This window comes from Pituophis catenifer, unplaced genomic scaffold, assembly GCF_029215685.1.
Source record: "Pituophis catenifer annectens isolate HBS135680 unplaced genomic scaffold, rPitCat1.0.hap2 SCAF_3, whole genome shotgun sequence".
In the NCBI taxonomy this organism is placed as follows: Eukaryota; Metazoa; Chordata; class Lepidosauria; order Squamata; family Colubridae; genus Pituophis; species Pituophis catenifer.
Genome location: NW_027256883.1, coordinates 97,155,545 through 97,179,680, shown reverse-complemented (window position 1 = coordinate 97,179,680; position 24,136 = coordinate 97,155,545). Strand labels below are relative to the sequence as shown.

At 38.3% G+C, this 24,136-nt stretch overlaps 1 protein-coding gene across 3 annotated transcripts in view; it reads right to left on the bottom strand.

Moving 5' to 3' along the window:
* Positions 1-7,061, bottom strand: part of CYSTM1 (cysteine rich transmembrane module containing 1) — a 42,453-nt gene extending 35,392 nt beyond the window's left edge. The window contains exon 1 of one of the 3 annotated variants that reach the window (XM_070940825.1): positions 6,951-7,061. The gene's annotated coding sequence lies outside the window, so the exon portion shown is untranslated. The other 2 variants (XM_070940823.1, XM_070940824.1) reach the window with 2 other exon arrangements.
* Positions 7,062-24,136: the final 17,075 nt, after the last annotated feature.

Here is a 24,136-nt window from a genome sequence, read left to right as displayed (position 1 = left end):
AGTCAGTTGTCAATCACAGGAAAAACAAAATCCAAAGACTCTGTAATAGATAACAAAAGAGAGAGAAAATATATATATATATATATAGATAGATAGATAGATAGATAGATAGATAGATAGATAGATAGATAATTATACAGGCTTTGAATGGAAAACAAAATGGCTCCCAGGTCTCAAAATGGCCGCTCTTCAACTGCCACAGTTTAAATAAAGGCCCTCTCTGAAAATTAGAATCAGTATCAGGTCAGGCCGGCCAGCAAACCCGCAGATATAAAATACCCTGTTTAGGGATCCACGCTCTTCTCTGCTTCACAAGGGAGAGGCAGCAGCGCTGTGCCCAAAGGTTGCCAGGGGATCCAAGCCGCCTGGACTAAGTAGCGCCAAGAATGCGCGGGGACGAAGGCCGCCGCGACTTACAAGCCGCCATTACTAACAAAGGCGCAGCGTGGTCCTAGCGCCATGCATAGACCCTTCAGCCATCGCCACTTCCATTAAAACTGCCACCTTCAAGACGCCAGCTCCCAGTCTTAAAATCCGGCTTGCAAGGCTGCAGCAAGCTTCAGCAGGCCAAGAAAGCAAGAAAAACGCCGCTCCGCTTCACAGCTGATGAGCGGTGATCAAAAGGGCCGCCGCGGCAACCAAAATGGCGCGCGCGGCTCCCGCGGCTGTTTGGGAAGCCTGGGAGGCTTCCGAAGAGGACCTGGAGGGACCGGGGCGAAAGCCAGCCGGCTAGCCCCTCACAGCCGCCCACAAGATAGGGGAGGTTGGGGGAGAACAACAGCCACCCCCCCCACGCTCGATCCAGAACCGGAGAGCGCCCCTTTGACCAATACCTGTAATCCAGCAAAGGAGAGGCTTTCTGAGAAGAAAACAGAAACAAAATCCAAAGGAAAGAAAAATAAAGAAAATCCAGGGAATGTATTATCACTAAATTGGCTAGCTCAAAGCTCAGGAGCTAAAAATTGCAGCCAGAGCTGTGCTGAGCTGAAAAAAACTGAAGAGACGTCACCAGGGAGGCGGATCTTCAGAAGTTTTCAGCTCAGGACATAGAGCTAGAGCAAGGAATACCCAGACTGGCACCTCCCATTTCTACACTATGGAGAATATGCCTTCTGGAGTGGCCCAGTCAGAGTCCTGACCTCAACCCGATTGAAATGCTGTGGCATGACCTTAAGAGAGCGATTCACACCAGACATCCCAAGAATATTGCTACACTGAAACAGTTTTGTGAAGAAGAGTGGTCCAAAATTACTCCAGATCGTTGTGCAGGTCTGATCTGCAACTACAGGAAACGTTTGGTTGAGGTTATTGCTGCCAAAGGAGGGTCAACCAATTATTAAGTCCAAAGGTTCACATACTTTTTCCTCCCTGCACTGTGAATGTTTACATGTTATGTTCAATTAAACCATGGCAACATCTAATGTTTGTGTAGTATTATTTTAAGCAGACTGTGTTTTTCTACTGTTGTGACTTAGATAAAGTTCAGAGCACATTTTATGACCAATTCATGCAAAACTCCACGTAATCCCAAGGGGTTCACATACTTTTTCTTGCAACTATACCTATGGGCCCTAACTGTACTGTATGTTGAAATTCAAACATTTGGTGTTTGGAGGATAAATATACAAGTGAATACAAGATTATTTGAAACTCTGAAAACATGTTTTCCAAGAATCAGTCTTAGTTCACGGATTGTCATAAGGAGAATAAAACTATTCAAAAGTGATTTGAACTCATCTAGAGTAGATAGTTGTCTTTCCATTTTCTTACCAATTTTAATTTGTATTCCTAATCTGTCTTTTATGGTTCTGCTTTTGGTAGGTTGGGCTATCTTTTCCTTTTTCATGAAGACAGATGCAAAGAACAAATTAAGCAGTTCTGCTGTCTCCCTGGAGCCTGTCACTTCCTTGCCATCTTCTCCCATTAGTGAACCAATCATTTTCTTGACTTTTTCTTGTTTTTTACATGTTGAAAAAAACTTTTAAAATTATTTTTGGCATTTGTTGCAAATCTTACTTCATTCTGAGACTTAGTTTTCCTGACTTCATCTTTGCAAACACAACAGTGCTGAAAAAGGTGACTTATGACCATTTTTCATACTTATGACCATTGCAGCATCCTCATATAAACAATATTTGGACACTTGACACCTGGCATGTATTTATGAGTGTTTCACTGTTCTGGAGTCATGTGATCACAATTTGTAACCTTCCCAGCTGGCTTCTGAAAAGCAAAGTTATAGGGGAAATCATATGGTTTTTTAAAAACCATATGATTCACTTAACAACTGCAGTCATTTAACAACTGTGGCAAAAAAGGTCATAAAATGGGGCACAGCTTACTAAACAAGTGCCTTGCTTAGCAATAGAAATTTTCCTTCCATTGTGGTTGTAAGTCGAGGAATACCTGTATTTTAACCTCGTTCCACTAAATCCACTTTATATCACTTCCCCTTTCTTTTAATAATCTTGATCTTTAATCCCTTCAAATAATGTCCTAGAACAGTGATGGCTAACCTTTTCTGGACTGAGTGCCCAAAGCATGTGCACGAATGCGTGTGCACATTCCCGAACCCTCAAAATGCAATGTGCGCACAGGCCCTGCACATGCACCCCACTCCGTGCATGCATGCATGCCCCCTGCCCATCCTATGTGCATTCGCACATTCGCACGTGGCCCCCCTGCACACACCCCAGCCCCACACGCATAGCCCCCCGCATGCACCCCATGTACGTGCCCCACCACCCGTGCATGCGCAGCAAAGACCAGACAACCAGCTGGCCAGCGGGAGGTGTGCGCACATGCGCAGCAGAGCTGAACTGGGGCGACGACTTACGTGCCCACAGAGAGGGTGTTGTGTGCTACCTGCGGCACATGTGCCATAGGTTCGCCATCACGGTCATAGAATTTCAATTTCTCAAAAAATCCATCAGAACTTTATCAGATCTCTTTTGTAAATCTAAGATAAGAAAGTTATCTAAGTCACTCTTTTAGTTTGCCACTTGCTGTCAGCCTCCGCTCTTTCGATGCTTACTTGATCGGCTGCCATGGAAATGGGGGAGGGGGTGCTAGGGGGATTCTTGGGGGGGAAGCATGCTGGAGGAAAACGAAAGTGAATCTTTGCTGCAGTTCTCTCTTTCAAGTTGATATTATTTCAAGGTCAACGGTCGTGGCATATCAGGAGGATGACACTGCCAGACGTGTGCTCCCACATGACCCATGGAGGACCTGTGAATTGGATGATATACGCTGGACAGTTGGGAGGAGATGCTTTCTATCTGTGATTTTCATGTCTATGCTTCAGATCTTGCTTTTCTATGGTTGCATTCAGTTCATACTCAGTAAAAGTACCTTTCTCAATGAAAATGGAGTTGGGGTTTTTCTTTCTTGACTATTGAAAGGAGGCACACCTGACACTTGCATATCCCTTTTAATTATTAAGGCATCCGCTGGTTTCATTTTTATATCCAGTGTAATATCTTCCATTTCACTATTTCAACCTATCATTTTCAAATCCATTTTCCAATCAGTCCTAGTCCTGTCCAGTAAAATCTGTTCCTGTTCTACAACATGTCTTAAAAGTGATCTATTTATAATGGCAGGCACTTTTAAGATTAACTTCTGGATGCATTGCTCAGAAATATCCTCAGAAATGGTCAACTTGATGTATTTTGCGCCATTCTGTATTAATAGTCAAAAATAAGCATTCTTCTGTTTTAATGTAATCTTTGGTCCTCTAGCATCCACTGTTCAAATTCCCATCCTACCATGTTTTCTTTCAAGAATTCAAAACAATTGCATTTTCCCATAGAAAGGATCCTCACAATCAATTTCAAAACCTTATTTCAAATCCATCTGAACCCTTAGTCCATTTATAACTTTCCAAAACCAATGATTTAATCAATGCTCTAATCACTTTATTCCAAAAAAAATTTTAAATTTATCTTTAAGTTAGCAATATCCTTAAACCTATTTTTAAACTTCTTTTGTTAAGGATTAAAGGAAACTAATCCAGTGCATTCTCTAAAATTTGTCACTTGGAAGGATCTCACTAGTTGAAAAATAATTGGCAATTTCCAAAAGTGATTAAGAAATGAGGTCCAGCAGAACTTTGTGGGATATAATCCTTTGACTTCCAACTACCTCATGAATCTGTTGTAGAAAGCTCAGTTCCTGCTGTTTACTCACAAGGAACACCAGTCCATAATGCAAATGGGCAACCTCACAATCTATCCAGTGAGGCCTGGTTGCCAATCTCACCATAATGCTGTCTGTGCTCCCTCACAGACATCTAATTCACCATGAGCCTTTAGCAGAAATCTTTTCACCATATACCTGATTACTATGTGTTTGGGTCAGAAAAGCTCCTTGCAGAACTGATGGTCCTTCCTCCATGAACTCCTCAGCATTTTCTGTCACATATGAAAGCCAAAAGCTACTCTGCTTCTTAATTATTTCTTAATTATACTTGACCTGCTATTCCTCTAGGTCTTAGAGTCTAAGAAGTGCCAGGTAGCTTACATGGACTCATTTAACTCTTACAACAGAAACCTCATGAGGAAGGTTGTACTAAGAGAAACAGATGGCCCCAGTAGTTGAAACTGACCTACCCCCTCATTCCCTAACCAGAGAGGTAACTATTATTTCAATTGTGACATAGCTCAGCCATGCACTTGATGAACCAGTTTCACAAGACCAATAGTTAATAGCAAGTTTACAGTAAGCAAAGTTTGTCTTTCTTAAGACTCCCATGTTATCCAAGTCAGAGAGATATAAATATTATAATAGGTTTGGGCTCAATAGGCTGATACGAATATTCAACTTCTTTTGCTCATACACATCCCTATGGTCATAATAGATCTTTTAGCTACCCCCAATATTTATCTTAAATGAAGGGTGGCAATGTTTGTGTCTACATTTTCCAAAGTCAAACTTTCCTGTCTTACAACTTTACACTGCTACTCCTTCACTAATGTTCCCTATAAGAAGTTGTCAATGACCCTCAACACAAAAGGATACCACTTGTATCTTCAGAATAAAGTCACGAATCACAAAGCCATACAATATTGCTTTCATAAATGACTATCCCATTCCAGGAAGGCATCAAGACCAAAGAGAGAAAGTCAGGCATCTCTTCCTCTTAGTCCTTTTTTTACTTTTATGAACAATGATTTTATTTTTTTTCTTCTCTTTTATATATTCTTCTATTTTAAACTATTTTTTTAAATACTATTTTATCTGCTGTGCAAGTGATGGCTTTTATTCGGTCTTATTTTATAATAATTAAGTTTAACATTACATGTTATTCAGTTATTGAAAACATACTTTGGTAATAAATATGAGGCATTGAAATCAATACAGTAGCACAGGAATGAAGAAGATTAAAAGGAAACTCAATGGTTGTGACAGTCCATAATGGATTCATAATGAAGTTACAACATTTCTACTGAAGTTCAGCAGTAAAAATGTACAAGTTTCCTGTAAAGCTGCAACTAAATTAAGGAACTGGATCCAGCATATATGAGTCACACAGTAACAGCAATTAATGAACACATTGACTATAATTAACAAATGACCATCTTATCTTTGACCCAAAATCAATTTGGATAATTTGTTTTTGAAGCAATATAGGTGGAAGATAGACAGATATTCATCTCAAATCTTAAAGAAAATCAGGAAGAGAACCCTCCCCAAGTACAGGAAAGCATCTGAAAAGAAAAAGCAAACAGCATAATTTTACTTCTTATTCAAAGGGGAGAAAAATAAAGAGTCACAAGATGGGGAATGGAGACAGAAAAGATTATATAAAGAGACATAATTACTAGAATTGAGGTGTATTCTTGCAGGCCAATCGTCTCCAAGGCTGTTATTAGGAAAGGCTATGGGATAATATAGGCTTGCCAATCAAATGAGATCAGCACTGACATGGGCATTATGGTAAATTTTACCCATACCTAACATTTTCAATAAACAATAAAACAAAATTATATCTCACACTTATTCAAATTGCTATATATTAATATGGGTGTGTGAAAATATTAATTTTTATCTCTCTTGAAGAACTTTTTGCACTTTTTTTTTATCACACATCCTCCCCTTGGATTTTTATCTTCATGGCCACCCTGTAAAATAATTTAAGATGAGACAGCTCGACTGGGCCCTAAGCCAGACTGAGCTTTACAGTACCACATTAATAGTACAGTACAGAGCGAGTTATTTAGCCTCCTGTGCCATCCTTCTCAAAGAAATAAGCAACAGTTGCCCCGCCCCGCCCCACCCACCCACGAAGTGTTATTGTACATCCTTCTGCCACTTTGATTCAACCTTTGCCCAGAGGCCTCTTCCTGCTGCCCTCCAAACAAAGAGGTCTTGGTAAAACCGCTAAGTCACAAGGAGCTAGAACGCACCCCCCTCCCCCCACCCTCTTCCTGGAAATGCTGGCAGGGGAAATGGTCTCCTTAGCTCCAGAAGAACCGTATTTTTAGAGTAACAGCCGCATTGTGGCGTCCCTTTTCAGAGGTGATACACCTGACGAAGTACGGGCGGGCACCCCAAACGTGTTCGCCTTTCTTCTCCTCCACGATTTCCTCAACCCCGCGATATGATTACTAGCAGAGCACAAACCTGGCCTGCCTCTCTAAGCCTCCGTTCCGGTAAAGCAGCCCAATTGGGGCGAAGAGCCAGAAAGGCAGCCCCACCGAGAGGCCACCAGCACAGCAGCCGCCGCCAGTGCAGCCGCAGAGCTGCAGCCACCGAATGGCCTTCACACTCAAGTATAAGGGTCCGAACCTGGTCTCCAGCTCCCCGGCGTCTTAAGGCAGACTAGGCTCGATATGCACGTACCCCCAAACCCGGAGCTTCCCAGGAGTCTTCTCCAACGGCGATGCCGAAGCTCCAGTCCCAGCCCTCGCGTCGTCCCCAACAGCAGCAACAGCAGCAGCCGCGCCTACCTGTCTCACGAAGGTTGCCCTCCGCCGTCCACTCTCCCCGCGAGCTCTCTGCCTGCTCCTTCCTTCTATCTATCGGCTTTCAACAATACAACCGCAAAGTGCGCACAGCCGTGACGTCACTCCAGGAGCTCCAGTCACCGGGCGGCCAGCAAGGGAGGGCGCTGCAGTGGGGCCACCGCGCCAACCCTGGAAGCATGCGCTGTCCCGCGGCTGCACCCAGGACTTGCGTACAGCTCTCCCCAACCCCCATCCGCGGCCGCGATGTTGGGAGAGGTTTAAGGTGCTTTTATTGAAGGGCCCTCCTTGTGGTCCTAATGTCCAGTCGTTTGGATCCCGCGGCGAAAGAAGGAACAGGAGTGGGGTAGGCAAATCACGCATTCAGGAACCACCCCGTCTCCCATTTCTTATGGCTGTACGACTGCGTTCTTTACAACATACTTGTTTATTATAGTATCACATTTTAGCCTGCTGCAATCACAAGCAGACTCTCGGCGGTTCACTGAATGATAAAAGAGCAAATAATTTTTTTAAAAAAAATCTACAAGCCGAATTACAGAATTAACCCATGCAGAGTCTGGCATCGGTCCACAAATTTCCTCTGGAAAAGATCTGTTTTCAGTAGGTTCCAGAAAGCGCTTAGAATTGGGGCGAAATACTGATCCAGTGCTGATTTCATCTAGATGTCATCTAACTCCAAAACGTCTTTGATCTATGACTTAAGATGGTAGTTAGGAAGTGGATGTGGGGTTTTTTTGGGGGGGGGTAATAAAATACTACATGTACCTGCATCCCTTTCCTAATGTAGGTTCAAAAACCCAGTGCAGGAAGGAAACTTTTTCCGCGCTATGAACTGTAAGGTTATTGCCAATAACTAGACGACAGACTTCCTGTCAAACCCTTGATAAGGAGCAGTACGTGAGGTGCTTTGAACGCTATAAAAGTACTGAATTTTGCACTCTTTTTTTTACTGGTTTGAGCTGAAGAAAGAGCAAATAGCCGCAAGATGTCAGCTGTCTCGTGATTCCAACTAAGTAGTGGTCCAGTGACCCCTGGTGGTTTGTGAAGATAAAGGATTTGGGTCCATTGGTGTCCTAAGCGCTATTGAGCAGTCCTGCAAAGGTCTTTTGAAAGAATGGAGTGGAGTGGAGTGGAGTGGAGTGGGAGTTATTGGAATTGCAATAGAATAAGAGTAGAATACTTTATTGGCCAAGTGTGATTTGACACACAAAGAATTTATCCTGGGTGCAGAAGCTTTAGAAGATAATGTCCACAGAACATAAAAACATGGGAACGCTTGGTTAGAAAAGCTGTAAACTCTGTCACAGAGTTAATGTTCATATTCAATAGTGGATTAAATTCTCAAAACATTTTTAATAGTAACACTAAATTTTTGGAAAAGCAGCTGGCTTAATAGGAACGATTGCATTGTTGTGTGGGGATGCACCAAAATGTAAACAGTTTGCCTGTGGTGATGACTATTATCAATTTAATATTTTCTTTGCTCACTGACTCCCTAGTCCTGATATTCATAATTTTGGAAACAATCTCTAGTTGTTTCATATAGTTTTTAATTGACAGCTATTGACAGAGATGCCAATTTTCACTGAAAGTTACACAAGCAGTCCTTATATATATTATCAATTTTTCAATATATAGGGCCATTTGCAATTAAGCAAACAATACAATATATAGTATTTTAATCTGCAAAACTGCACAATAATACAACAAAGCTGAGGTTCTGTTCCTAAGACTGAGAGCAACATATTATTTCTCAGCCCTCCCCACTATGTCCTTATAAAATCTTCCATAATGAGGAAAGGACCAAGATATAACAGCTAAGTTTTATATATTGCAAAAGTGAATAAAAAGCTGAATTGCTAAGTAAAATACTGGCATGAAATATAAATTTGTATTAATGGATGGCTTTTGGATTTAAAAGAAACTCGATTTTTGTTCTAAAAACTGACTCTGCTTATGTAAAAAAATAAAGCTGTATGATTTTTTGATCAATTCAATGTTGACCAATTTTTCACCTCATGCTTCATTGGAAAACTAGTAGGATGACAGTTTTAGGTCAAAAATTTAGGAAGTTGAGGGGTACATAAATAAAAACATTTTTGATGTTTTGTTGATGTTTCTGATGCTCTAATAATCTGATAGTTTCTTGCATAGGCAGAAAATTAACTCTTTGATTTATCGCTTGTGGCAGAACCAGGGATCTTCCACAATTGCCAATACATTTATTTCACACACAGAAATACTGTGGTTTGTCTTAACAATGTCAACATGGACTGCAGAGGATGCCTAAGAAACAAAGTATTCTGAAATTTTACAGCTGAAATTAAAATAAATTTAAAAGAATGTTTTTCAGAGCAGAGGATATCAAGCAGCCACCCAACAACTCTATCTAGGGACCATATGGATACATTGAGAACTGAATAAATAGTTAAGGGGACATCAGTGGTGGGTTGTGAACCGGTTCGGACCGGTTCACAAGAACCGGTAGTAAAACCAGTGGGAGGCTCTGCCCACTGACCCGGACGTCATCATAAGTAGCTTCTGCGCATGCACAGAAGAGCATGTGTGTGCGCGATGCGAACCAGTAGTAAAGGTAAGTAGAACCCACCCCTGGGAGACATATATTGGAAATGTGTTTAATTACCAAAAAAGAATAGCAGAAAAGTTAAGCTAGGATAGTAATGACAGATGACAGGGGAGAAAGCAAGCATTTTCTACTTTGCTCTAGCCTTCTCCCATGTCAAATCAATCTAAGCATAAAGATGGAATGGGCACCCCGAGTATGTAAGACATTGAATCTCCAGATCAGGCCATTTACATCTGACAGCCCTGAAGAAACCTGTGGATGTTATCTCAAAGCCCCTTTCTATATCTCCTAAACCATGGAGGATTGATATAAAGCATGAGGATTGAAGAAAGGCAAATGGACAACAAAGATTTTGTTTCCTGAATGTTTCCTGAATTACAGATTTTTGGCTGCTAATCATGAAAATAACCCATAATTTAACCTATTATTTAATTTAACCGATTTTATAGAAATCTTCTCATGTTGCAATATACATCCTTCAGTACCTGTTGGTTGCGAAAGAAACATATGGAAACATGGAACTGTTGTTGAAGCAAATCCAGTTATACCAAGTGTAACTGGAATATCTGAAGATCTAAAAGTAGTTGGTTCTGCTGCTTGGCATGTAGCTCAGATATATCAAGTACTGTTGTTACATATGTGAATGGGACAGATGTGCAAGAGGGTTGTATTACATTAAAAAGAAACTGCCACTGCGAAAGAATTTGGTCCAGGACAGAAAATATGGTGCATGAACCACTTGTTGATTCAACAAAGATATTGGTGCTTCCGCTTCACATAAAAATGAAAAATTTTATGAAAGTGATAAACAAAGAAGGTGAATGCTTTTGTTATTTGAGACAGATGTTTCCAAGAATAACTGATGCCATAATTAAAAAAGACTTTTTTTGGTCCATTGATCAGATATATCATCAATGACAAGTGGTTCAAAGATCTGTTAGTGAGGCCAGAGAAAATCACCTGGAAAGCATTTAAGGATGTTGTTGAGAATTTTCTTGGCAACATCAGAGCACCAAACTATATTTAGCTGGTTGATATAAAACCAAAGGTTAGGGGATACCATGTTAGATAACAGCATCAGTGAACCAATATGTGTGTCTTGATGGATCACAAGCTGAACAAGAACAAATAGTGTGACACAGTTTTAGTCCATCAACCTTATCCCTTCATCTACCTCCCTCCCTCATTCTTGACAAGCACAGTAATTTTTTCTAGTGAATAATCCATTCACATCATACACCCAAAAATCTGCTTTGTGATAATCACCTAAAGAAAGCAGTCAATATTTGTTTCAGAATATATTGACAGATTGCTTCTTTTGCAGTCACAGTACTTAGTAATCATTGTTAGATGCATAATTCGAAGGTATTGTTTTTCTCCTTCTTCCTGAGTATCAGAGTTCACCTTTCTCTTTCTACTTTTCACCTTATAGGAAAACAATTATGATCTATTATAATCAACTCTTCTGATCTTTGTTGTCATTAAAAATGTCTTTTTCCTTCCAGATTTGGCTAACATTGTTATTGCTTTCATCTCAATAATTGGCATCTTTACTTCTCCAGCTGACTGTTCGTCTTTATTTTTGAATTTCAGGAAATAAGAACAATGTATCACCAGCAGGGAGTTCAAGGAGCATTCTGGTTGGCATTACATTTGTTTTCTTAATACGAAACAGAAACTCAGATTTTTTTTAGCTTCTGGTTTTATTTTCATAATAGGTCAAGCCAATTCAGTGGCAAGTGAATATGGGTGTATATAAGAAGCAAAAGGTGAAAATCCTTTTGAGTAAGGGACTGTTCTCAGTTACTCCATCTCGCAGGCTTCCTCTTGAGCTCACCTGGGCTATCAAGTCCCCTGCTGCAACAAAGATTTGATTTTAGGAAGCCAGTATCTGCTTATTAGCTCATGATATTGCTTAGGCGGCTAGTGAGAGCCGCTTGAGCTGATCTTTCTTACTTCTGCTAATGTTTCCCCCCTTATTCAAGCATATATACATACATGCATGCAATTTTCCATCTGAAGTATTTTTAGGATATTTCACATTACAATGGTTAAAAAGACTACAACAAACATTAAAACAGTCAAAACTAAAATACATAAAACAGCAGTATGAAAATAATCTCATGGGAAGATGATGAAAAGAAACCAAGTGGTGCTGAGTCAGCTTTACTAGAGAGATCATTCCATGTGTAGAATGCCAAAATAGGGAGGTTTTTACTGCAACTGCCGGCAGCTTTATCTCAGTGGGACTGCCCAGAGTTTGTCTGAGAGTAATGGCAGGAAATATATTTTCAGCCACAGGCTCTATTCAGCTGGGTTATTAAACTTTTTGAAAACTCCTCAAATATATTACTATGCTCCAATGTGGAGTTTATCAATCTAACTAATCATAGCCAAACTGCAGTTATTGTATTGTTATTGCCTTGGCTGGCGCATGATTCTTAAAAAGTGGCAGAAGATAGCAGCCACTATGGAAGACACCTGGACTTCCAATGACCATTAGATTCAGGAGGGCAAACTTCATAATTTACCTTGGGGGAAGGCAATTTTTTTAACCTGAATATTTAATTTGGCCTGGAATAGCATATCAGGGGCTAATATTTAGAATAATATTTAGCATTTAAATTGAATTGAATTAAATACAATATACAGTATGTAATTGCACTTTGTAAATTTAATAATGTTTGATGTGTGACATACAGAATTAATATGTCATAGTAACTTATAAGAGATTCTAGAGGTCATACTTTATAAGAGACTTAAAAGAGACTATATAAGAATCCGTGGAGTTTAATTATGAGTCAACAGTGTGCAGCAGCAGCAGCAAAAAAAACCAAAAACCTAATACAATCCTTAGTTGTATAAACAAGCATAGAATCAAAATCATGTGAAGCATTTGAACCGCTTTATAAAACCTTAGTTAAGACCATACCTGGAATACTGCATCCAGTTTTGGTCATCACATTATGAAAAAGATGTTGAGACTTTGGAGAAAGTGCAGTGAAGAGCAACTAAGATGATTAAAGGCCTGGAGACTAAAACATATGAAGAACAGTTTCAGGATTTGGATATGGCTAGTCTAGAGAAAAGAAGGACTAGGAGCAGAGTTGGTGTCAGGCGTGCCTCCATTCAAAACTCAAGAAAGGAAAACCCTAACTCCATGTTTGTAGAGAAAGGTACTTTTACTGAGTATGAACTGAATGCAGTGAAAGAGAGACGGAGACAGAGAGGGAGAAGGGGGCAGCATTTCTGTATGCTCCCGTTTCTGTGTGGCACTCTCCCCTCAATGCTAGTGGCTGCCGCTGCCCCCTTCTCCCTCTCCGTCTCTGCTGCTGGGTGATCCTGTGCAAAGAAGGGGGCTAGCAGAAAGGGGAGAGTGGGAGGTTGCTGCTGCTGGGATTTCATTTTTTCATTTCATTTTCATTTTATTTGATTTATATACCACCCTACTCCCGAAGGATTCAGGGTGGTGAACAGCCACAGATAAAACACATAAATACAAAATTTAAAAGCAAAGTAAAACCGAATTAAACAATTTGGCCCCAGACAGATTTAAAACACCCCAATAATTTAAAACAGATTAAAATTTACATTTTAAAAAGGGAAAAAGGGAAAAGGTTTTTTTCTAATGCTTTGAAAAGCCTCTGCCAATCAGGTAACTCAGCTGGGATCATCAGAGAGGCTTTTTAAAAAATACCTCTCTGACAATCCCAGCTGAGTTGCCTGATCAGCAGAGAGGTATTTTTTAAAAAGCCTCTGATGATTCCAGCTGAGTTGCCTGATTGGCAGAGAGGTATTTTTTAAAAAATACCCCTCTGCCGATCAGGCAACTCAGCTGGGATCATCAGAGACTTTTCAAAGCATTTTTTAAACCACCTCTTCGGCCAAGGGGTTGCAGAAAAAAATGCTTTGAAAAGCCTCTGATGATCCCAGCTGAGCCGTGTGATCATCAGAGGCTTTTTTTTTCTTTTAAAAGCATTTTTTCGTCGGAAGAGGTTGTAGAAAAAATGCTTTTAAAAGTAAAAAAAAAAAGCCTCTGATGATCATGCAGCTCAGCTGGGCATGGGGGGGGGGGCGCACAGGGATTTTTGCTACCGGTTCTCTGAACCACCCGCCGCCATTGCTACCGGATCGGGCGATCCAGTCCGAACCGGGAGCATTTAACCCCTGGTTTCATTTCATGCTTTTTTTTCTACCAGAGTAGCAAATTTAACTTTATCTTTAGTTTTAATTTCATGTAATGGCTTGATACCCCCTAAATAAATAATTACACTTAAATCAGAAGATAATGGTTTTTCTAAAGCCAAGGGCTCCTTTTTTTATCATGTTTCCAATATACAGCTTCTTTTTCTGTAGAACCATCCCATTTCCTCACCAACAACTCTGGCAGCCTCTTCTCCTTTCTGTTTGCAATTCTGCTGAACAGCACATTCTGCTCTTTTGTTTTTTCATTCTTTTATTAAGACAACTTTATTCATTGTTCAGATTCCAGCAGGAACTTTTTGTTTATATCTGTTTCCCTCTTTTTTCCTGTGGAAATAACTTGTATATACGTCTCTTTCCAGTTTTTAGTAGCCTTTTTGCTCAGATTTCTTTACTTTGTCTAATTCCTGTCTTTTTTTTCTTTCATGGGTTTTGGTCAGTATGTTTTTCCTTGTGGACTTTGTATGCTTCTGCTTTTGGAGTAATGTTTAGAGAAAATGACTTCATTTCGTTATGTTTTGTTCTACGTTTGTTTTGGGGATAAATAAATGTACTTTAAGTCTGTGCTGCTACCATCCAAAAATTCTAAGAGTTTCTTATATGGAGGTAGAATTTCTCATTTGTTTTATCGCCTTTCTTCCCTGCTAGTAGATGGTTCCCTCAGCTAAGAAATGGAGATGAGCACTACCCCCTAAAGTCAGAGTAGACAGGAGAAACCTTTACCTTAAAGGGAATCTAGCTTGAAAAGATATTCTCATGGTATATATTTGCTCTGGAAATAATGGCAAGTACTTAACTGACCACTAAAAGAACTATTCTTGCAATGAGGGAAGCAGGATCAAGGAATACTCTCTTCATCTTCCATTACATTTTCCTTCTCTTCAACAAGCTTTTCCCTACTCTCCAAAAGCAAAGTACATCATCCCTCATTCTATAAAGTTATATATTTGGTTCAACATGAGAATAAAGTTTCAGAAAACTTTCACAGGTCTATTTGTTAGATTTATACCTTGATGTTTTCCAGTCGTTCCAAAAAGATGTAGCATTTGTAGTATTCCCAAAATCAGTTTGGAAATGTGATCGTGGTTGAAGCACATGATTACAGTTACTGTTTGTATATGAAGTAGTAACAATATGAATCATGTAAACTACAAAAGAGGGAGAGTCAAGACATTTTTGTATTATCTTTTGCTGGCAGAAAACAGATGAAGAAATTACAAAAACCTGGCCGGGAGAATTGTTTATCATGGGATACTTCACTGCAGGTGTATGTGAATTTCACTGCGTAATCTTGGTTTTACATATATACTGTACATATTTATCAGTTTGCATGCTACTTTTAAGAAGTTTCCTTATACAAAAGTCTTATGTTTTTTTCTATTTTGGTCACTTTCTTAATAATGTTTCACTTTGATTTTTTGTTCTACATCTTTATATTCTCTCTTTCAGTTTTCTGAGTAGATCTATCAGACTTTTTCAGTAGCATATAATCTAAATTAAAAGCACCACTTTTTTTAAAGAGAGAGAGAAAATAAGCATTAAAAAAAGATTACATGCCCAACCTTGGTAGCAATGCTAGTCCCCTGTTAATAAAGAAAAAACACAGAGGGTAAAATAAAATGATTTCAAATATGTTTGATAAGTTCCTGGTCACTGAACTCAATATGTATATACCTGCAAAAAGAAAAGAGAGACCAGTTGGCAAAGAAGTCAATTAGTCTACATTTGCAAATATAGTGTACTCATTTGTGTTGGGTGAAATATAATAACAGAGTCTTCATCAATCCAGGTTTCTGCCTCCAACAGTCCTGCTATGTAATACTGTAGCTTCAAAACAACTTAAAGGAGAGCATATTTTCAGGGCTCTAGTATATCATGCAGATCTGGCATTAAAAATTTAGAATCTACACGTTCACCAAAGATTCGTGTAACTCCTAGCATCCATTTGCTGAAATACCAGCCTATAAATAAATTCAAAGCATATAGATCCAATTCATAATATAACCATTTAGAACAGAAAGAAATTATAGTAATTGCAACTGTATATACCAGGTTTCATATACTTGTCTCTGGTCCAATATGTCATTCCACATATTGGATATATAATTTCACTAAAACACAAAAGATCTACTTGAGAATTAAAGCTGAATGGTATAAATTAAATTATATACTCAGAATTTAAATTCTGTTAATATAAAATAGCAAAAAATGGGACTGAATAGATATAGAAAAATAAGAGAACTTCTTCAACATAATATATTTCCCATATTATGTATTGTGAAATGCTGTAATGGAAGAAACACATATATAAGCAAATGTCAGAATAAAATTAATGGTTTTCATGATGCCAAATAAATTCATGTATGGATTTATTGACATTCTAGGGATCAATATTTATCAGACAGGAATGTGCTGCTTGCCATTGCCCCTGCTCTTAGTACAACACTGGATGCCAGCTTTTACAACAGATTACAAAGAGGGACAGAACAGCTGTCTTTTACTGGCATGCCTCTGATCAAGCCAAATATTATTCAACATCTTCATAAATCCCGCCGCTGCTACCGGTTCGCCTGATCTGGGGTGAACTGGTAGCAACCCACCACTGGATACTATCAAGATCACATGAAATGTTACTACTCCTTTATACTGCACTGGTAAGATCACACTTGGAATATTGCATCCAGTTTGGGTTACCATGATACAAAAAACATGTTGAGACTCTAGAAAGAGTGCAGAGAAGAGCAGCAAAATGATTAGGGGACTGGAGGATAAAACATATGAACAATGGCAGGAACTGGGTGTTCCTAGTTTAAAAAGAGAAGGACTAGTGGTGACTTGATAGCAGTCTTCCAAAATTTGAAGAGCTGCCATAGAGACAAAGGGGTTGTCTCATTCTCCAACGCACTTGAGGGCAGGACAAGAAGTAACAGCTGGAAACTTATCAAAGAGAGATCCAATTTAGAATGAGAAATTAGAAATTTGAAAATTTCTAAATTTAGATATTTAGAAATTTCCTGATAGTAAGAATAATTATCAGTGGAATGACTTGCCTCTGGACGTTGTGGGTGCTCCATCACTGGAGGTTTTTAAGAAGAGATTGGACAGCCATTTGTCTAGAATGTTTTAGGGTCTTGAGCAGGGGGTTGAACTAGAAGAACTCCAAGGTCCCTTCCAACTCTGTTATACTGTTACTGTTGCCATTCCTTGCCGGAATTCAACAGCAACTAGCAAATACCAAAATCCTGCCATGCACCCTCTCAAAACAGTAACATTTCTCCCTGGTTGTGTGTGTGTGTGTGTGTGTGTGTGTGTGTGTGTGTGTGTGTGTGTGTGTTCTCTTAAGATATACACCCTTCTAAATGAGGGGAAAAACTTCTTCCTACATTATTGTACTCTTAGTAGACCTTAGTTCCCATTTGGGGTGGGGAACTAGCCTTTCTTTCACTTTTTGCTACAGTATAAGAATTAGTCTTTATTTACAGTTAGGTAAAGTGAGTTAAAGTCCAAATTAACAGAATAATAGTAAAAATCACAGACTTTTCTGGTATGACCATTTGGAGGACTGTAAGGCAGACTTGTATAATTTCAATTATTTGCACTGTTTCTTAAATACAGCTATTATTTGAAATAACATGTGATGTAGTTTTAGATGACTTCTACCACCACCCCTTGGGAGCCAGGATAATTTCTGTTTTTACACAGTGTATGCCCTTTCTGTGTTTTTACTTTTATTGATTACCATAGATCTTTTTATGGAATTCAAACACTCTACTAGAATTTAATTTGTGGGACACTGCACTTTAGGTAAACATATGCAGTGAATTAGGATTAAGAGGTAGCTGGGCCCCAAAGCTCAGTAGAATTGAAGGAAGGAATATAAAGAGTCTATTTTTAGAATGATACATACACTCCACCTCCTTTTTCTTAAACTCCTGGTCCAAAGAGGTATGGATTCTATATTACGTAATGCCCTCTTGTATGAGGTTTACTAGAACTCTTGCACTTAAAATCAGAGAGTACCGAGGACTCCACTAAAAATAGAATGCAAAAATAACTTCTGATTAAAATCCAAGTCCAAATGAAAATTCAGAGATAATTTTTCATTTATGTATTAACTTAATATTAATGCATATCAAATCAAAATAAAACTGGGGGCAGAATGGGTGTGGTTATTGATCACCAGCTACTTTCACAGTAACATATTCTCAAGTTTAGTAGATGGTCTCAGCATAGGAAACTCATAGAGCCATGATGGAGAACCTATGGTACATGTGCCACAGGTGGCACGTGAAGCCATATTGGTGGGCACGTGACGTTGCTCTAGGTCAGCTCCAGTGTGCATGCGTGCGCTGGCCAGCTGTTTTTCGGGCCTTCCAGTCCCACCGGAAGTTGGCAAATGGGCCATTTCCGGCCTCCGGAGGGCCTCTGGGGGGTTGGGGAAGGCTGTTTTCGCCTTCCCCAGACTCCTAGAAAGCCTCTGGAGCCTGGGGAGGGTGAAAAATGGGCCTACCAGGCCCACTGTGCCATCATGTGCTAAAAGTATGGGTAGCATGGGGGGTCATGCGCACATGCATGGGGGGAAGGCACATTGAATTATGGGTATGGGCACGCGACCCCCCCACACTCCTCCTCCTTTTGGCACGCGACAGCAAAAAGGTTAGCCATCACTGTCATAGAGCCATAGTGGTTAAAATGCAGTACTGCAGGCTAATTCTGCTGGCTGCTGATTGCCAGCAGTTTGGCAGTTCGAGTCTCACCGGCTCAAGGTTGACTCAGCCATCCTTCCGAGATCGGTAAAATGAGGACCCAGATTATTGGAGGCAATATGCTAACTCTGTAAACTAATTAAAGAGGGCTGTAAAGCACTGTGAAGCAGTATATAAGTCTAAGTGCTATTGCTATTTCAGAATCTAAGAAAAACTTAACTTTCTTGGATCAACTCAGAGGGGGGTTAAGTAAAGACAAAGCAGGTGTTTTTATTTATTTATTTATTTTTAAATCAAGTTTTATTGGTTCCCCCCCACACACACACACACACATTCACCCACATCTTTTTTGAACAGAGTATTGGCCATATCTTATTTTATACAATTTATCAAATTCAAATATATTTTACTCAATTACAATTTTTGCCACAATTTTCTTTTTTTCCTTTTTTTAATCATATCTCAATATTTCTTTGCTTACTTATATAAACAACATCTTCATTCGCCCTCAAATTCTAATTTTCCTGCTTATTCATATTTATTCTCTTTTATTTTTTAACCATTCATTCTTTATCTTAGTATATTTATATATGTTTGGGATTGCCTTTCTTCCATTTCATCTTTTTTGTTGTACAGCAATCTTTCTTCTCAATCCTGCCATCTCCCTCTCTCCTTTCCTTCTTACTTTCTCTTCCCCTCCTCTTCTTCTCTTATCTACTTCCCCTCCCCTTCTCCTCCTTTCTTCCCTTCTCTCTTACTCTAATTTCCCTTCCCTTCCTTCCTCCCTACTCTTCCTTCCCTCTCTCTCCTTCCTCTTCCCTTCCACCTCTCTTCTCCTCCTTCATCTCTCTCTATTGCTGTATTCATCTTCAATTTAATATTTTCCACTATGGAGTCCAGGCAACCCCAATCTTTCATTTATCAAGTATATTTCACAAAATTCCTCTTATCTTTTTAATTATAAACAGTATATTTCATCTTATTCCATTTTTCCCTTTAAATTTTTATCCAATCTTCCAATCCTTTATCTTCTTTACTTTTAACAATAGTTTTTTCTTCTTTACTTCTTGTAAGTATAACACTTAAATCACATTTAAGTAAATTGAAAAGTAAATAACATTTCAATTTCATTCAATTTTACATTCAATTTCAATTTTCCATCATAATTTCAATTAATGCTTATGTTACTTATTTCTCTCCATTTAATGTTTTCTCCAAAATCATTCTTTCTTTCACATTGCACCTACTGGTCTATTTCATTTAACAACATTTTCACATATAATTTCTACCACTAACATCAATCTCTTTATTAACAAATTAACATTTTCACTGACTCTTAACCATTTCCCCTTAATCTCTCCACAATTCCATTTCTTGGTATTTTCCTCCCTTTCTCCCATTCCCTTACCTTCCTCTTTTTCCTTTTCTTGTATCTCCCCTTCAGCCTCTTTTCTTTAATTTTAATTCTATTAATTTTCTTTCTCAATCTTTCCCCATTTATTTCTCTTCTTTTCTTATTTGAGATGTATTTTCCCTTATCCATTCTTATTCTGTCACTGCTAAACTCAGTGTAATCATCTTTATCTTTATTTTCAGTTATTTCTTCTCCAATATTATCTCTTTGCTTCTTTTGTTTCTTATTCTTCTGTTCTTTCTCTTTTTTTGCATTCTAACCAATCCTCTGCTTCTTTGTTTCCCTTAAATGCTTTCTTAAATGCTTGATTTTTTGAAACATCTCCCTCAATGTCTCATATTCCTCCTCCCAATTCTCCATATTTTCAATTTAAAAGGCTGAGATTTTTAAATTTATTCTTTTCCTTTACATATATTTCAAATTTCCAAATCCATATAGTGTTCTTCCCCCACCTCTTTAAATAATGTCCAATTCAGATCTTCACTTGAGCCAGCACTGTTTCAGTCTTTGTCCTTTGTTCTCTTATCTTGGTAGAGCTGTATGAATTCTCTCACACCTCTTTCTCACACTCTCCGCCAGCAGCTGTCTTTCTCCGATTCACAATCCTTTCCATAACAAAGTAGCCATCTTGTAATTCACAAAAGCATCACTTTCTCTTTTCCACATTAAATTCTTCTGCTTTTAAAAATGTTTTTCTATCTTCTTTTCCTTGTCTTATTTTTTTCCCTCCAAATCCAGTTTTAAATCCGAATGGAAGATTTTTTACAGGGCTTTAGGTTTGATTTTTAAAATTCCAGTTTTTTCTTCTTCTCCGCTTTAGTCCTTCTGTGCCAATTAGCCGCCAATCTTCCACTAAAATTTTTTCAAGCAGTCAAAGATTTTTTTTCTTTTACCTGTGAGTTGGCCAATTACACACCTGGTAACAATACTCCGTTCAATTACCGCTCCTACATTCCCTCTTTCTGATCGTGGCCATTCTGGCTTGTGACAGCTCCTTAATGGCTGCCTTTCTTCGCTGACGGTTTGAAGACTAACGCCGGTATTTCAGGGAACTTGCTCATTCCCTATCCATGCCAGCCAGCGTCTTCTTTCTTCGCTGTCTCCACAAGACAGCTATGATCCCTGGGGATCCCCAAAATCAGCTAGGATATCGGTGTTCTCCTGGAGCTCCAGAATCCACACCGTATCGCCCAATGCCGGCCACCAAAGCAGGTGTTTTTAAAACATTTGAAATTAAGTTGCTTTATGTACTATTCAGTTAAATTTAAAACTATGTTATAAAACCATAAATTGACCTTCAGTTGCTATCTGATGATCCAGCAAGAAGTACTGAAATATTTCTTTTCAGTTATAGACTTCAGCATGTCATAAATTACATTAATCAAAAAGTCTAACATTTAAAGAAACAGTCAAGAGCCTTATCCTTAAAAAAACAACTAACAATATGTCAGAAATGTAGGATAGAATTTTTTTAAAAAACATTTTAATTAGAAATGACACCATACACAGGTCTCCAAAACTGTGTTAATGGGTAATATTAAGAACATATGCTACTTTGGATTTATTGCTTGTACCTGTTAAGAAGAGAAAAAAAGGAATAATTTGAATTTAAGAATGTATGTGCTAATCCATGATGCAAACAGGTTCGAGAACATTAAAAATGGGGGGGGGGGGTTGGTTGATATCGCAGCGAGAATGGCTGGAAAATAGAGGCCTCCGCCAAGCCTTGCGAAATCCAGCCGGTAACTGCTATTGGGAGACCCAATGGGGTCATAGCCACCTTGTAGGAGTGGCAAAGAAAGGGTAGTTGCTCTGCTGATCACGAGGAACTCGCAATTTCCTCGTTAGGTCTGAAGCAAGCTCTCCCGAACGACAGCAGAGACAACAGCCATTTTTGGCAGTCACAAGCTGGGACAACCCGGACCACAAGATTTGTGCTGGAGCAGTTCATGGACAGACCATTGAACCTGGGTGAGATAATTACCAACTTTTACTCTAAAGACCTGATTTAAGTACAAGAATTTTAAAAGAAATTCTTTTTAAAGGAAAGGAATTTTAAAAGAAATTTTAAAAGAAATTTAAGTACAAGAATTTTAAAAGAAAGAAAGCGGTGACTAAATACAGAGGAAAAAAAACCCCCTGAAAATCAAGAGGTGAAAGAAGCCCAAGGGAAGCTTTAAAACACAGAAAACTTGAAAAAAGCTTAAACAATTTGAAAGGTGATTTTCGGGAGAAACTGTCTTGTTTATTTGTATTTTTAAACACCCTGGATTTATCGGATAATCAGCTCTTTTTGACAGACTGTTTAACATTGGATTTGGGAATAAGAGAGCCATCTACTGGAAGAAGAGAAGTATTACAGTACTATAGCCACGGTATACTCAGTGAAAGTCAACTCAATACACATGAAGTCTAATACACAGAATAGAAGTAATAACATCTGGAAGACGTCCTGACCTTGACTTTATTTTAGAAGACGACTTGGATAATTCGAGAATATTTAATGAGTTTTTTTCCCTTCTGAAGATTTTTAAAAGGAACTAACTTGCAAATAACTAAACTTTAATAAATTGGCTATTGGATTATGGATCTGAAAGAGTGGAGGAATCTAGTGGATTAATTGGATTTGGATTATTAATGTTATTCAACAGAACATTCTATGCGAGAAAAAAAGAAAGGTGATAGAAGAAAAGAGAAAAGAAGGAAAGTTAAATAAGACTTTAAAATCTGGACAATTGGGAAGATATATAATTGGAAAACTATAAGGCTATAAATTTACTAAAGAATTTTAAAGAATTTTAAAGTTTAGGAGTTTTGGAGATATAATTATGAGATTGATGAAATTTTATTAAGCAGGAGTTTTTAAATATTGAGACGTTGGAACTATAGAAATATACTGAGTAATTGTTATAAAATGGATTTACAGGGGATAATAGAGGCATATGAAGAAATATTCTTGATGCTAAAAGGTGTGTATGAATCTATAAAGAACAATAAGGAGACAAGGGGATTGTTTAAAGATACAGAAATGAATGTAGAAGTCACTCAACAATTGGGGAAAAAAGAGGAACATGATATTCAAGAAATAGATGAGAAATTAGAAGAAGCAGTGGAAGGGAAAAATCAAAATGAGACGCAAGAAGCTAAAAATAAAGAAGAGAAAGGATTAATAAGTAGGAATCAATTAAACAACTCCTCAAAAGCCTAAAATGCTTTTAAAAGTATTTTTTAAAAAAGCCTCTGATGAGGTGGGCAGGGTAAGCGAGTGGTGACCGGGCCGGGGACCGGTTCAGGGGTGTGGCCAGCCAATGTTATTACTGGTTCTCCGAACTACTAAGAATTTTTACTACCGGTTCTTGCGAACTGGTGCGAACCGAGAACAACCCACCACTGGAACTGAACAATGTAGAGTTTGTCTTGCAGCATCTAAAATTCACAAATACATAATTAAGGATACCAAGCATGGGGAACCTTACAGAATATTCTTTTATTTTTTTCTAAACCTTTTCCATCCCTGTTTGTGGCTTTCGGAGGCTTCCATTAATCTTACATTTTTGTATCAATAGTAAGAATTTGTAAAATATATATTTTATTGTTAATTTTATAGTATTGTAGTAGCAATTATACATTTCAGTGGAAAATGTAATTTTCCTTTTTTTTTATATTTTATGGTCTATGACTAAAATTAAGTTTGTTGCCATTGTGCTGATGAGAGAGATTAACTAACAGAATTGTAGTAATTACATACCTACATCTCAGATTAAATTCTAATACTAAGAAAAAGATATCTTATGTCAATTGAAATAACAGAACACCCAAATCCTCTCTTTCACCTACACTGTGTACTTTACAGATTTCAGAAGAATTGTATTACATAACAGTAAGAATATGGATAAAGCCAAACTACTGTTACTGGAAATCTAATATTCTGTCACATTTCCAGTGAGAGACATTATATAATCTGATTGACAATAGTCATTGGTTTCTAGAAATAATATTACCTTAACAGTAATACATTGTCAATAAATGTTTAAAGAGTTGAAGAGAGTAAAGATGACAAGCAATCTTGATTATGCAGGCCTACACCTTGTCCAAGTTCAAGGGTTTATCATGGCATGTTTGGATGTTTTTCAGCTTTGCTTCAAAACTTTTCCTCTTTTTAAAAACAAAGGCTGCCTCACTAAAATCAATGGACCAAACATACAACCATGAATTTTCAGCATAATCATTACTGCACATGATTGACTCTTATATCATT